The sequence below is a fragment of the Lissotriton vulgaris genome, chromosome 8, assembly GCF_964263255.1.
Source record: "Lissotriton vulgaris chromosome 8, aLisVul1.2, whole genome shotgun sequence".
Classification (NCBI taxonomy): Eukaryota; Metazoa; Chordata; class Amphibia; order Caudata; family Salamandridae; genus Lissotriton; species Lissotriton vulgaris.
This window is the reverse complement of record NC_141696.1, coordinates 1,360,621,322-1,360,637,384: the sequence shown is the minus strand read 5'-3', so window position 1 is coordinate 1,360,637,384 and position 16,063 is coordinate 1,360,621,322. Positions and strand designations below refer to the sequence as shown.

Here is a 16,063-nt window from a genome sequence, read left to right as displayed (position 1 = left end):
AGTTAAAGTAGGAGAAGTACCAGGCGTGAGACTCCAAATGCAGGTTGGCAGCATTTCAGGGTCTGTGCCTGAAAAAACAGAAGGCCCAGAGGAGGGTGTGGTGAGAGGAGAAAATATGTACATGCCTCAAAATGTTTTGGTTGTGTTCGATGGTCTGGGGAAGATGGCTTTCTCAATTTTAACTCAAGTCACTCTTAGTGCTAATATTTGTATAAGCTCAAATAGTCTGATAAAATAATAAAAATCAACTTACTAGGAAAGGGATACTGGGTTTAAAAAGGACAGGGATAATGAATTTATAAATAGAAACACAGTCAGATTGATATGCGCTATTTGGATATTGCTATTGGAAGGTTCATGACTGCAGTTAAAAAGGCACTACATGGGAAAGCAGCTTTAGTTTTGTTTTTAGGTTGTTTATAACAAGGAGCTATAATGAGCATTGAAGTGGTATACACATAACCGGGCATTTTTAAGATGTTCTGGTTTTATCGATAATTAAGCAGATTAATTTTAAATAGTGTTACATTTGTATGTAAAATTGAACATTTGTATTTTAATCTGATTATATGTGTAATTGTTTTGTTTAAAGATCATTGATCCACACCTGCTAGCTACATTGATGTCCCAGTGCACTTTGCATTTCGAACCTCAAGGCCCATCACATTATCTGCTAATCCCTTCGAGGTGTGACAGAACCAAGCTATGGTCTTGTACAAGCACGCAGACACTTGAGTGTATTGTGTTTTGGGTTGTGTAAGCTTGACGTTGCACTTTTGTGCATTTGTTTAAATAGAACGACAAGCGGAGCCAGTGCGACAGAACCCAGTGAATCCAGCTTGTCTTTTTCCACAGTGATGCTGAAATGTGTGTGGGGACAGAGAAACGATGGGACAGTCACCACATCTGCTAACCTCTTCCCGTCTGAGAAGGAACAAAATCGGCCCTTGTACCAACCAATAAGCAACATTTGAGAGATTTGTTTCATGAGCCTGTTGTTGTGTGTGAGTGCATACAAAATGTTGATTTCATAATGACAAAGTTACAATCAGTGCTTAATTTGTGCCGGTGGTTTCCGGCACTCAGCACTTCCACTTAAAAGTCAACCCTTATGGCAGTCAGCCACTTGGGGAGCAGTTTGATAATTTTGAAATGAGCACAACAGTTATTGAATATTAACATGACACATTCCAAGTGCCCGAGCCATTCCTATAGCTTCTAGTGGCCTGGAATAGTCTGTACTTTCACACTTTTAGGAATGAGATGGTTAGTTGTGCTGGTACAGACATTAGCAGCACTGGCAGGGGCAATGGCCAATGCAAGCTGTTTTGGCCTCCAGAGAACGGCCCTGGCGCTTCCTTTTTTTACAAATTAAGCACTGGTTACAATGTGTACAAACATGTGAGGTTCACAGATTGATGCAGGGACCATCTCTTCAAGATGGCGCCTGCTCAGGTATGTTATTACAGGTGCAGCATTCTTCATCCGTGCTAGCCCACAGGACACATTATACGCTGTATAAAGGATTAAGCTGGCTTTTGGCTTCAGTAACTCTTCAACTATTACAATGAAGGAGAAGTTCTGTCTAAATGTCAAGACATCAGAGCAATCGCGAACCCTAACAACATCGCCAGATAAATGACAACACAACCGTTTTACAAAACCTCCTTTTCTCATGTCCTACCTTTCAGCTTTAAATCTTTTCACAGCCCTGTTTAATGAATAAACACCACTTGGGCACACTTGTATGCTTTATTTCCCCATCCACTTTAAATCTTTGGCACCACAATAAGTTTTTTGTTTGACTGCTACATTCTTTATTCAAAAAATAAATACTTCAGATTCTTGCCATCACACTTCAAATTACTATAGCAACCAGAATGTTAATTTGGCAGAAGTGGAGAAAGATTTGTCAAAATCGCACAAAATGTTAGCGCAGAGATTAAAAAGTTGATTTCAACAACAGAATTTTCCATTCTTGGCGGCAGAGCAACTTGTAAAAATTCTAAAAAGGCACAAGTGGGACCATCGCTGGCATGGCACATTTTTCGATCAAATAGTTCATAGTGATACATTCACAAGAAGAAGGCAAAAAACATCAAAATGAGAAGTAATTACCACAGAGACCCGCTACCATGATTTCAAAATGATTAGGAAAGTAGGGCATTTTGTTTTGGCTTTTTTTTTTGGACCAGGGATGAAGGGTAAGTTGTAGGTAGGAATCATTCCATGACGCTTGGACGCGTCGCCACGTAAACAAACACAACAATCAAAACGACGACGATGGCCAGGGTGGGAAGTACTACTGTTGTAATCTTCTGCCGCGCCTCTTGCATGGCCTGTTTCCTTTCCTTTTTGTCTCTAGATGATTCTTTTTTGGGTTTTCCCTTTAGCTGCCTCATTTTCTTGGCAAAGTCTTAGATGGGCAGGAAGAATCAAGCTGAAAATTCAAAGCTGAACAAAGGCGTAGCCCCTCCTCGGACTGGGTGCCGAATTCTTTCCTGCAATAAAAGAAAACAAAAAAAGAGCTGTGAGAAATATTATGAATTTGGATCACATATGCAAGCCAAGAGCACATGGAGAACAGGACGACTTTTAGGGCGGAGGGTCTTTAAAGGAGAGTTTCTTTACCTGGCTGAGAGGCATTATATATCTGTGGATTTGTTTCTGCAAATTTTCTCATGTATAATTCTTTAAAGATAAAAGGGGGCCAGCACTGCAGGGAATGGAAGGTTCACCATCTATGCTTTACCACAGAAGCACTCTATAGGCAGACCAACAGCCCCAACAACATGACGGTAAAGAAAATATCATGTGGGCTGAGGCAAAGTATAAATGACACTTTCACCAAGCAGTAACTGAAGGTGGCTGAGCCCAAACAAACAATGGCTCAGTCAAAGCCCCCCATCTCTACACTTAAAAGAAAAAACCTAGTAGACAGCTACGGCTGTTTTTAAACCACATGTAACAAGCATTGGCACAGCCAATAGGTCTCGCCTTTGGGACCTTATAAGTGTTTAGTTATCCAGCACAATACATGCGTGTGTCTCTTGGTAATTATGGTACAAGTTTCCAAGGAAAGAAAAATCTCCCTTGAACTAAATAATAACCATTGGCTGGAAAATGTAATACAATTGCTGAAAATAAAACAAAATTTGCTGTTTGGGAAATGATTCTGCGTTTGGTTGCTTTAAACTGGTGAACATCAAAGAATGATCGTAGTGCCCTCTTGTGAGTCTTGACTCTGCCTGCTGCTGCTTCACTCTGCCCAGCGTTGTAGTATCTGTTCTAGTAGAGTAACCGCAGTGTAGATGAACCTGCAGATAAGCAAAAATCTTTCCTCTGAAGTTGTGAAGGTGTTAGTATTGAGACACCGAGCATAGTTGTGAATGCTGGAAAAGTTAGGGGTTTGCTTTTTATACCCTACTTCTTGCAAAGAGTGTGTATGCTTAGGCGGTGCACACCTTCTCTTAGTGTCTTTCCGCTCATTGCTTTTCCCTGAAAGACTAGTCACTGTAACATCACTACTCAATTGTTATAAATTTATTATAAGCGAGTAGTGATGTGAGGGGGGCTGGAGGTTGAGGGGGGGTGGGGGAGAAAAGGTGGGCCTGCGAGATTCCCTTGAAGGAGCATGCAGCAAGGTGCGATGATTGCAACCGTATGGCGCCACCATATGGTGCCGAGCGCTCCCGCAAGGGAATCGCCAGATGTGCACGCGTTGCCATTGCAAGCAATGCAATGCATGCACGTTTTTGCCCCCAAAGCTGTGCCGATGGCTAAAGGTCTCTTTCCTATGCAGCGCATGCAGCGCATGCAGCTGCATGCGCGCTGCGTAGGCGAGACCTAAAAGGGAAAGTGTTTCTACAGTACCAGTGGACAGATGGAAATACACTAAGCCCATATCCTTATAAAAGCAAATATAGTTGTGGTGGTAGGGTATCAATTATCACATTTACTACAAACAAAAGTTCGAAGTTAAGGAAAATTCAGTCTACTACTGGGTGAATATCTGAGAAATAACGAAATCACTGCTTTTAAACTGTCAAGAGATTTACTTAAAACACCACTTTCCTTTCTGGATTCCAATGTATAACATCAGACAGCTCTCTGAAGTCTTCGTCTCAGTAGTATTCTGCTCTTAAAGAATTCCACTCCAATGCCATCACTGAGCAGAAATGTGAAATTAGAGGTGAGCATTATTCTCTCCACGGCTGTCATCCATCTCAAGACTTCATCTTTGGCTCTAACTCCGTTCTAGCGAATAATGCAAGTCTTGGAAAGTTCTGAGTGAGAACGTGATTCTACCAATAAAGATGTACAGGGAATCAAGGAAAAATTGAGGGCTTTTGACATGTACTTTTGTTATATAGATACTGCAATTCTCTCTCTAGCTAGAGCCAAGTGCTTTCCAAAAATGCTTTGCACACATACCCACCTGCTGGCAGTGACAGTACATACTATGGGTGCAGGGGCACTACATAGTGTGTTTGCAGGGGCACTACATAATGTGCGTGCAGGGGCAATACTTAGTTTGGGTGCAGGGGCAGTACATCGTATGGGTGAGGGGTAGTACATAGTGTGCGTGCAGGGGCAGTACATGGTGAGGGGCAGTACATAGTGTGCGTGCAGGGGCAGTACATAGTGTTCGTGCAGTGACAGTTCATGGTATGGGTGCTGGGGTAGTACATAGTGTGCGTGCAAGGGCAGTACATAGTATGCGTGCAGGATCAGTACATAGTGTTCGTGCAGTGACAGTACATAGTATGGGTGCAGGGGCAGTACATAGTGTGCGTGCAGGGGCAGTACATAGTGTTCGTGCAGTGGCAGTACATAGTATGGGTGCAGGGGCAGTACATAGTGTGCGTGCAGGGGCAGTACATAGTATGGGTGCAGGGGCAGTACATAGTATGGGTGCAGGGGCAGTACATAGTGTGCGTGCAGGGGCAGTACATAGTATGGGTGCAGGGGCAGTACATAGTGTTCGTGCAGTGACAGTACATAGTATGGGTGCAGGTGCAGTACATAGTGTTTGTGCAGGGGCAGTAGATCGTATGGGTGAGGGGCAGTACATAGTGTGCGTGCAGGGGCAGCACATAGTGTGCGTGCAGGGGCAGCACATAGTGTGCGTGCAGGGGCAGCACATAGTGTGCGTGCAGGAGCAGTACATAGTGTGCGTGCAGGAGCAGTACATAGTGTGCGTGCAGGAGCAGTACATAGTGTGCGTGCAGGGGCAGTACATAGTGTGCGTGCAGGGGCAGTACATAGTGTGCGTGCAGGGGCAGTACATAGTGTGCGTGCAGGGGCAGTACATAGTGTGCGTGCAGGGGCAGAACATAGTGTGCGTGCAGGGGCAGTACATAGTGTGCGTGCAGGGGCAGTACATAGTATGGGTGAGGGGCAGTACATAGTATGGGTGAGGGGCGGTACATAGTATGGGTGAGGGGCAGTACATAGTATGGGTGAGGGGCAGTACATAGTGTGCGTGCAGGGGCAGTACATAGTGTGCGTGCAGGGGCAGTACATAGTGTGCGTGCAGGGGCAGTACATAGTATGGGTGCAGGGGCAGTACATAGTATGGGTGAGGGGCGGTACATAGTATGGGTGAGGGGCAGTACATAGTATGGGTGAGGGGCGGTACATAGTGTGCGTGCAGGGGCAGTACATAGTGTGCGTGCAGGGGCAGTACATAGTGTGCGTGCAGGGGCAGTACATAGTGTGCGTGCAGGGGCAGTACATAGTATGCGTGCAGGGGCAGTACATAGTATGCGTGCAGGGGCAGTACATAGTGTGCGTGCAGGGGCAGTACATAGTGTGCGTGCAGGGGCAGTACATAGTGTGCGTGCAGGGGCAGTACATAGTGTGCGTGCAGGGGCAGTACATAGTGTGCGTGCAGGGGCAGTACATAGTATGGGTGAGGGGCAGTACATAGTGTGCGTGCAGAGGCAGTACATAGTGTGCGTGCAGGGGCAGTACATAGTGTGCGTGCAGGGGCGGTACATAGTGTGCGTGCAGGGGCGGTACATAGTATGGGTGCAGGGGCAGTACATAGTATGGGTGAGGGGCGGTACATAGTATGGGTGAGGGGCAGTACATAGTGTGCGTGCAGGGGCAGTACATAGTGTGCGTGCAGGGGCAGTACATAGTATGGGTGCACGGGCAGTACATAGTATGGGTGCAGGGGCAGTACATAATGTGTATGGGTGCTGCTTCACTGAAAAGTAACCAAGTACACTCAAAGACATAACAATTGACATGTGTCGAGTAAAATACACATGTTGCATTACGTGTCCTACGTCATTCATATGTACCCAATGAACAACTTCACTGTACCTAGAGATGTGTCATAGCTTTCCAGATAAATACACATGTTAAGATCCTTGAATTGAGACAGACCACACATCAAAATCCGTGCCCCGGTTATGTTTTTAAACAAGTCTCTCAGTATATAATTATACCCCTTCTAGCCTTTATCAATATTTCGATCAATTTAGAGGAGGTTCTCTACTGCTTTAAAAGCGCCACTATCATCGCCATGTGGAAAAAAACAGGGAAAGATCCTTCGCCCGATTTCCCCACTTCCTTTTGTTGCTAACATCTTGGAAAAGCATGTTGCCCAGCTTCAGTATAGTCATCACCAGATTAATAACTGGAGATCTTAGGGTGGATTTTGATGTGGAGCATTGAGACGCCTTGTTCTTATGAGACTTATTTGCAGGCTTCGCACAGTCAACCAAACCATTAATTCAAGCTGCTGCAAATGAAGTAAGGGCGTCTGCCTTCAAGTGGGTGGAGTCGTTCTTGGTCCAATTGATCACAGGTAGTCAAACTGGATTCCTATTCAGTTCAAGAGTTGTCAGTCTGCTGTGGAGTACCTCGGGGATTATCACTTCTCTGCACAGCACAAGCCCCTTTGGCAAATGCATTAGTGGAAACCGTGTTGGAGCATAAATGTATACAGACGACACACAACTCTTAATTCGCCAAGAGAACAACCTATCACTTCAGCAATCTGTGTGGTTTATTTGGGAGTGCACGTGAAGTAATAAATTAAAGCTGAAAATTGATAAAACAGAACTTTTGATTGTTAATGGCCGGCCAGTAACCTTTAGCTGGAAACCTACTGGCCTGCAGAGATAGGCACATTTCCTGCGCTGATCAAAAATGCAAGTGGCGTTCTGTGTGGATAATCACCTATATTGAGTTGAAGCGAGACAACTATCTTTCTTTACAGGATGCACCAACTCTCACCCAACGAGGGACCATGCTTCATCATCGGGTCATACTTCGTGCTGGTTGAGCGGTGCAATACCCAGCAGGCCCCTCGACAGGGACTCTTTGGGGAAGATCTTTTCTCGCCCTTGCCCAAATAGGCCAGGGGTGTAGAAAAAGAGTTGATATAGTGACAGGACAGTAAAAGTGCTTTACGACAACAACCCTGAGAAAACACCTTTTATTCTTGAGCCGTATCTGGGGCAAGATCAAAAACGGATCTGGACCCTTGGAACACAGATTGGTCAACATGTTGTATGCTTCAATCCCTCTGCCTGTAATAGCGCTTCTTCTAGCCCAATGGATAAAACCCTACTCTATTCGGTCTAGATCACAACTGGTGGAGTTATGTGTTTTTTAGTGAGTGAAACATTTATATGTCTCTGATCAGGGACCTCGTGTTAAAACTAGGAAAAGCCATATAGAAAGACTGTCAGCGTCCCCCTGGGATACAGGAACTCAGGCCCGGACTGACCGTTGTGGGCACTGGGCAATCCCCCGGTGTGCCGCATGGGTTGGGGCCGGTTTTTGGCCCCTGGGGCCATTTTTGTTACAGGGCCGTTTATGCAGCATAGCTGCAAAATCGGCCCTGTAACAAAATCGGTCGAAAACCGGCCCCGGCAAAGAGCTCATTTGCACCCCCAACCTCCCCCAGGGAGTCCGGCAGAGCACTTTGCCGGGGCCGGTTTTGGTTCCCAGTCCGGCCCTGCAGGAACTTGACACCCTCTAGTCTGCAGACTTAATTTTTAGGTCTCGCATAGCGTTGCAGCACATGCGCTGCTCGCTTGCAAGATCTATTGTTGTTGGTTTTCTGTCGGGCTTCTTTGGAAGTGGGGTTGGTGACCGCCCTGTCTCCCTTGGGCCCCCGCCCACCCGTTGTCATGCGTGCGTTGTGTTCTTGCCTCACGCTCGAGCCTCCCTTCTCAGAGAGGCTGTCTCCCGTAGGCCCGCCCACCCATCATCTGTTGCTCGTCATGCGTGCGTTGTGTCCTTGCCTCGCGCTTGAACCCCCCTTCATTGAGAGGCTTCCGTCGTGTCCCACCACCACAAACCGGTGCTTTTTCTTCATATTTATGGCTCGAGGCACGCCTTAACTTGTTTTCCCTTCAATTAGTAACTTTGGTAGCTAGGCGGGTATGCGCAGCAGGCCAAAACTTTTTTTAATAACTCAGTGCAGGGCCCGCTTTATGGACGTTGTGCTATAACCTGTAAATATGCCCGTTCCTAGCCGTCTCCCCCCACTGCACGATGTCGCACTTCATGGTTTGTAGCACTATAACTTGTAAATATGATCCGTTCCTTGCCCTCTCCCCCCCTGCACAGATGTCGCGCTTCAAGGTTTGTGAAACGAACGCTATTAAAGGCATCTGTGGAGGCTTCTTCCATGTTGCATCCCCCTGCCTTCCTCATCCATGCCCTGCGTGTGGCTTCATTATTTATTTATTTACCGGGCGCGGCGTCCGCTTCTAGGTGTTTGCGTTTTTATTTTTCATATTCAGGCTGCTCTCAGCCTTCGTTAAACTGTCCCCCTGCCTCTACAGCACACATGGCACTACTCCTCAAGTTGAAGACGATGCTCCGGAAGCTGCCTAAGACCTGCCTTCAGGAGGACGAGCAAGGATCTGTGATCCTCCACAGGGCGCAGATCAGAACATGATTAAACTAAATACGCAAGTGGAAGAGTTGTGTATACATATAATTTATATTTTTTACTTATATTTAATAATTATTTTTGCTCAAACATACTTTGTTACTTTCAGCCCATTATTAGTGTGACGTCCACCCCCCCTTCTTAGGTTTCGCATACACAGCGCGCATGCGCTGCATAGGAGGAGACCTTTAGAAATCGATTTGTTTTTATGCCAAAAACGTGCACGCGTTGCATTGCTTTCAATGGCAACGCTTGCACGTTTGGTGATTCCCTTGCGGAAGCGAGCTTTGGCAACATCTGTCCGTAATTAACTTCCAAAAAGATGGTGCCCAAGGCTCGTTCCCGCAAGGGAAATGCCGTGTGCTCCCGGCCGCACTCCCCCCACCCCTCCCACATGTTTAGGACTTGTGCCCTGGGTGCACATCTTCACCACAGACCTGGCAATGAATAATTTCACCCCTACGTTCTGTTGGATAATTGTGACCTTTCTGCGCCGTCACACAGAAGTCGTTAAGTGTGTACATTTCAGGTACTCCAAGGTCTTGTTAAGTGAACGTTTTTGGATATTCTATACGTCGGCTGATCAGCTTTTCATCAAGGAGAGAACTGCTTGCTTTCACCTCGTTGTTAATATTATAGTGAAGACCGGGTCTCTGGATGTATCATCGTTTCGAATAAGAAAGCATGGTTTGCGAGCCCTCAGTCCAAAGAGGTGGATTGCATATTATAGGCCCGGTATTTTCACAAATAAACTTACAATTCCACGAAATATACAATCATTTTTTTTTTAAACCCACCTTTTTCACCCGTTCCCATTCTAATGTTCTTTATAATCGTGTCAGCTCTGATCGCAAATATCGTTTTATTCAACACCTAAGTGAAATCTAATAAGCTTCCACTAGGTGGTAGACTCCTGTTAGCGACACGCGTTTGAATGATTTATTTTTACTTCCTCGTTCAGAATTGGAAATGGCATTCACAAACACGGACAGTGCTTAATAACATTATGGTAACCGCACTCCGGATATGAATCGCTCATAAAATTGGAGACTAACAATGAAAAGCGATAACTATCTCTGCCAAGGAGCCTCTAATGTCTCCACTATGAATTATTTTCATTCAGCAGTCGCAGGCATTATCTCTTCAAACTGAATCGACTAGAACCCTCAAGTATGCAAAAGGTGCTCGCTTAGGGTCAAGATTATGTCAACAATCAGTATACGGTACAAAAGGGGGTGGTGATGGACGGAGCATCTGAATTAATCAAACACTCACACCCAGTCAAAAGATCTGGGTTTAATCCATCACCGTTCTTTAGCCCACTCTGCCACCCCAGTTCAGACTTGGCTATATGCAAATAAGTCTGACCCTGTGCCTCATTGGAACAGTCCAGCCCAAACTGCCAAGCCATGTCTTCCCTGGACCGGAAACAAGCTTCCGAGGACCGGTTTCTGGCATTCCAGCCGTCTTCAGCCCGGCTGGCTTGAATCCAGTGGAAAAGTGAGCAAGGGACTCACGTCTGAGCATACCCTGCCACACTTATAGCGACCAAAAGCGGTACAAAAGGGGGAATGCCAGAAACCGGGCCTCGGAAGCTTGTTTCCGGTCCAGGGAAGACATGGCTTGGCAGTTCGGACTGGACTGGATATAGCATATCTGAAATGGGGTGGCAGAGTGGGCTAAAGAACGGTGATGGATTAAACCCAGAACTTTTGACTGGGTGCGAGTGTTTGATAGATTCAGATCCTCCGTCCATCACCACCCCCTTTTGTACCGCTTTTGGCCGCCATAAGTGTGGCAGGGTATGCTCAGACGTGAGTCCCTTGCTCACTTTGCCACTGGATTCAAGCAAGCCGGGCTGGAATGCCAGAAACCGGTCCTCGGAATCTCGTTTCGGGTCCAGGGAAAACATGGCTTGGCAGTTCGGGCTGGACTGTTCCCATGAGGCACAGGGTCAGACTGATTTGCATATAGCCATGTCTGAACTGGGGTGGCAGAGTGGGCTAAAGAACGGTGAAGGATTAAACCCAGATCTTTTGACTGGGTGTGAGTGTTTGATTGATTCAGATGCTCCGTCCATCACCACCCCTTTTTGTACGGCTTTTGGCCGCCATAAGTGTGGCAGGGTATGCTCAGAGGTGAGTCCCTTGCTCACTTTGCCACTGGATTTAAGCAAGCCGGGCTGAAGACGGCTGGAATGCCGGAAACCGGTCCTCGGAAGCTTGTTTCCGGTCCAGGGAAGACATGGCTTGGCATTTCGGGCAGGACTGTTCCCATGAGGCACAGGGTCAGACTGATTTGCATATAGCCATGTTTGAACTGGGGTGGCAGAGTGGGCTAAAGAACGGTGATGGATTAAACCAAGATCTTTTGACTGGGTGTGAGTGTTTGATTGATTCAGATGCTCCGTCCATCACCACCCCCTTTTGTACCAACTATCAGCATACGTGCATCTTTCGGCCCTTACATCATCTCTTAACCACATCGCTGCTGTGCATTTTCCCCTCCTGTGCTGAAAAAATTGAAAATGCCTCAGTTCATGACTAGCTCAGCTCGTCATAAGCGCAGCTCCACTGTGCCTCATGACGAGCTGAGCTCGTCATGAGCATCGAAGGGGTTAAAGTACTGATAGCGCACATGCTGCTAGGATACACCCCATAAGCAAGACTGCAAAACAAATCCCTTGCTTTGGTGAGTATTTCGGCCCACATTTAAATCAGGATCTTATCGAATTAGCACATACATCGATGATATTTTCACTAAGCCTCCAATTTTTTTTTGTAGCTCGCAGCACAGCTTTATTTTATATGGCGTGCAGCTTGGAACCTATTTTTGTTCGGGATTCAGATCCTCTGTGATATGCTTGTTAGACTATGGCTAATCATCCTAATTAGTAGCAAGCATTTGCAATGCACTAGGTCTCACATTAGCAACAGTTTGAGCTATTAGCATTGTAAATGACAATGACTTATATTTAAGGATTTTGTTTTGTAACATAAATGAAAGGCATTGTCATTAACAATGCCAATAGATAAACACTTGCAACTGCAAGACCTTTTGCATTGCAAATGCTCGTTAGAGGTGTGCCTGCATGTGCACCTTTCCTTGTCATACGCTGTGGAATAAACTTCTGAAGTATCATGCTGTCCCCTGGAAAGATCCAGTGTGTCCCCCAGTTGAATAGAGCACCAGGCTCCAATTAACAATAACATTTATGCAGGGAACTATAGCCTATCCGAGATGGTGACCCGTGGAACTCTTTATATTTTTGTGTGTATCTGATACCTGGAGGGACAGATTGGGAAGAATCCACTCTAAAGTAAAAAATGTCAAGTTGTAATGTAGAACACTTTACTATATTCAGATCCAGAAACTGCCGTAATTCCTCATTAGTTATTTTGGGAGATTGGTGTTGCAGCATGCTACAAAGATAAGTGTCTATAAAGAATGGGTGGGAATTTACCACGCCGCAGTTGGATATTTATTTTATTTCTATAGTACAACATAAGCTACGTAATATCTCATAGATGCCGTACAGCAATGGACAGTGGAGTAGTTGCTTATTTACTCAAGGAAGACAATGATGTCAAGAACTATGGCTGCAGACAAAGAGGTAATTTCTGGCAGCTAAAACCAAACCCAGGACTAACCTAGACCTGTATCTCAAGCTGGCAAGAGGTTATTTTATCGTGGGGATCGGTAAATGAGCAACATGGGGAGAGGAATTGGCCTAACGGCTAGGGTGGTCGACCTCGAATCAGGGGAACTGGGTTTGACTCTCGGCAATGACGCTGAACATCCTGTGATTCTGGGCAAATCATTTAATCTCCCTGTGCCTAACAAAAATGAATGTGTCCTCATGTAATGCAACTGCTGCTATGTAAAGCGCTCTGATACCCGATTCGGGTCAAGTTCGCGCTATATAAAACTTTGTAAATAAATAAAGTATCATAGTTCTGAGAAGGAATGCTGAAGGATTTGCACTGCCAAAGGGAGTAAACAAAACAAGGCAAGGATAATATCACAAGCACGGACTGTACAACAGCTCAAACAAAGCAGCACATAGCTCCAGGCCCCAATGGCTTCCAGTGCAAATTTTTTAAGAAATATTTTTTGCAGCTTGGGCCCCACTACCGCAGGGTGGTGGAGGAGGTCAGCGACCGGGGGTGTCTACCCAGTGACTGGTGGCATGCAGAGATAGTAGTTTTCCACAAGCCCGGTAGACCGCCGGAACACCACACCTCGTATCGTCCTATCTCCCTCCTGAACATGGAGACTAAGGCATTGGCGAACCGCCTACGCCCCCATATAGCCCTACTTGTGCACCCGGACCAGGCTGGGTTCATGTCCCAGCGTGCAACCCGCCATAATATTAGGCAGGCACATGTGGCAGTCGCAACGGTTCAGAGACTGGGGGAACGGGCAGCGCTTCTGCTGGCGGATATGGACAGGGCGTTCGATACCTTGAGTTGGGTAAATCTATTTGCACTCCTGCGGTGGCTGAAACTCGGACCGCATTTCCTGCATTTTCTATTGGGCGGGGGACCAGGCAGGGGTGTCCGCTTTCCCCATATCTTTTTGCTCTTGCAATGGAGTCCTTGGCTGCGGATGGACGCTCAGGTGTCCGGTTTTGAATTGGCGCACGGACTCTCTGATCGCATCGCCCTTTATGCGGACTATGTATAGTATTCCTTACTAACCTGGAACATAAGGCCCCTGCAGATCTTTAGGGAAAGGCGGTACTATATCTGAACCCTCTGAAGTCCACCCTATGCTTTTTGTGAGGTCGGGGCGAGCTCAGTGCTTGGGCATCGCCAGTACAGGTGGTATATGGGGGCATGAAATATTTGGGAGTGTATCCGATTCTCCCACCACAGCCTGGGAGCGAAATCTTGCGCCTGTTTGGGAGCGTGTACGTGGGGATAATAAGACCCGGTTCCACATGACCCTGTCCATCTACGGCCGGTCAGCCATTTTTAAGATGGTGTCGTTCCGGCGACTAATGTATCAACTACAAAATCATCCCTACCCGATTCCCCTGCAGTGGTTCCCGCAGGTGAACTCGGTCCTGGGGCAGTTCCTTTGGGATGGTGGAGCGGTGAGGGTGGCGGTCGGGACGTGCTTCCTATTTACGTATTGCGGGAGCTAGCAACCTCCGATATCTGGTCTCATTATATTGCATCGCACCTACTGGTCTTAAAACAAGTGGTGGTATGGAGACAGAGCAGACCCAGGCTACGTCGTGGAGCAGCGTTGCATGGGTGACCAGTCCTTACACAGTCTTCATTATTCTGCTCCATTGAGGCGTCCCCTACCGTCTGGTGTTTTTCAGTTTTGGATGCAGGCATTGCTGAGGATGGGCTGGTGGAATAGATTGAATCGGGAGACACCACTATGGTACAACGGCCGGTTCTGCAATTGCGGAGTGTCTCGAGGTTTCGTGATTGGGACAACATTGGGATTTTAACTCTGGGGGACGTCATGCGGGGCACGATTTTAAAATCCCTTCAAGACATCCAGAAGGATTTCCAGATGCCAAAGACTCAATTCTTCAAATATTTGCAATTTAGGCATGCTATCTCCCCCAGCTTGGAGGGTCTGGACTTGCTGTGGAGTTCAGCCCAGTAGAGGTCAAGGTATTTATGGGGGAACTCCTAGACCATAAGATCTCTAAAATGTATAAATCCCTGGTTACGCACTGTTCCTCCTCATTGCAGCATCTGAGGGAGGCATAGGAGGGAGATGTGGGTCAGATGGAGGAAGAGGACTGGACAGAGGCTTTGGCTTCCCTGCACGGGCGGCTATTGCGTTGAGCCTATGACTTATTCAATTTAAATACCTCCACGGGGTCTATTTTACCAGGGTTAGGCTCTGGAGGGCGGGCTTGGTGGCTTCCCCGGGTGGTCTCAGTTGTAGGCATGAAGAGGAGACCCTGTTACACACTATTTGGCGCTGCACAGCGCTCACATGATTCTGGAGGGGGTTCTGGACTGTCTTCGAAGTACAGGGGTGGGAGCTCCCTAAATCACCACAGCTTGTCCTTCTCCATGTGATGGAAGGGATCGCGGGCAACATCTATAAGCACCATCTTATGCTTTTTGGCTTTACCTTAGCGAAGAGGGATATTGCTAGAGCCTAGAAGGTGGTTGTTGCCCCCATGATCTCAATTAGGAAAAAAGGTCTGGACTTTTGTATGGGCCTCAAAGACTGTCCAGAGCCAAAAGAATGAGTGAATCTATGCCCAAGAAGCGGCTGAGGGTATTCTGTCTAGAAAGGATGGATCTGATTCACAGTTACTCGACTCCTATAAGTTCACCAACCTTTTATGAAGTGCAATAAGATTTTGGAAGAGCAATAGAAAGCACAATCCTAGTCAACATGGGGGCACAATCTTGCTAACCAAAGAAGCATTGATGTCATCCCAACAAGGGGCAGAGACCATGGACGCCAGGGTTTTTGAGAGTTTTGGGGTCGTCTAAGGCAAAATCTTCACATTTGTGATCATGGACCACCAGCAAAACAAAGCAAGGTGTAGTGGGAACTGGCTCCTCACAATGGGGGGTGGGGGTGAGATGTAGCTACTGGAGCAAATGTGAGAGACTGGTTTTAGGTCTTGTGGTATGGTACATCACTAGCTTCGAGGGGAGAAGAGGCAATGGAAACGAACGACCTAACAGCTCTCAAATGAAAATTTCTTCATGCCTGACCTTAAGATGGCGCCGGTGTGAGACGCGTACTTTACAGGCAATAGCCGATCCACAGAACCCGAAATTAGACATCCATGACGGACGAAGAGGCACGCAAGATATACTGCACAGGTACGAGCACGACCAGCAAATATACAGCAGGGATGTGAAGGGAAGCCTGTGCGTATGCGATAATGCCGAGACTGCACTGTGTGTGGCCTATGCGTAGCGCCTCCGGGAGAAATTGACGTCAGATACCTGGCGAATTTGCTCAGAATGCTGCCCGACCCTTAAATGCAGGTCTCAGGAAGACGAAGAATGTTTCCCCTTCTGCAGTGAGGACCTTTCCCTACCAGCCTAACGGTCCCTAAAATGGCCTCCATGAGTGTGCCCTTGGCCAAAGCACTCCTACTCCCCTTGTTGGGGAGGGATCCATCATTTTATGCCATGGAGT

At 46.8% G+C, this 16,063-nt stretch overlaps 1 long non-coding RNA gene across 1 annotated transcript in view; it reads right to left on the bottom strand.

Moving 5' to 3' along the window:
• Positions 1 to 1,733: 1,733 nt before the first annotated feature.
• Positions 1,734 to 16,063, bottom strand: part of LOC147698740 (uncharacterized) — a 132,148-nt gene continuing 117,818 nt past the window's right edge. The window contains exon 3 of the long non-coding RNA XR_015299361.1: positions 1,734 to 2,501. This is a non-coding gene — a long non-coding RNA (uncharacterized LOC147698740). The remainder of the gene's footprint in view (positions 2,502 to 16,063) is intronic.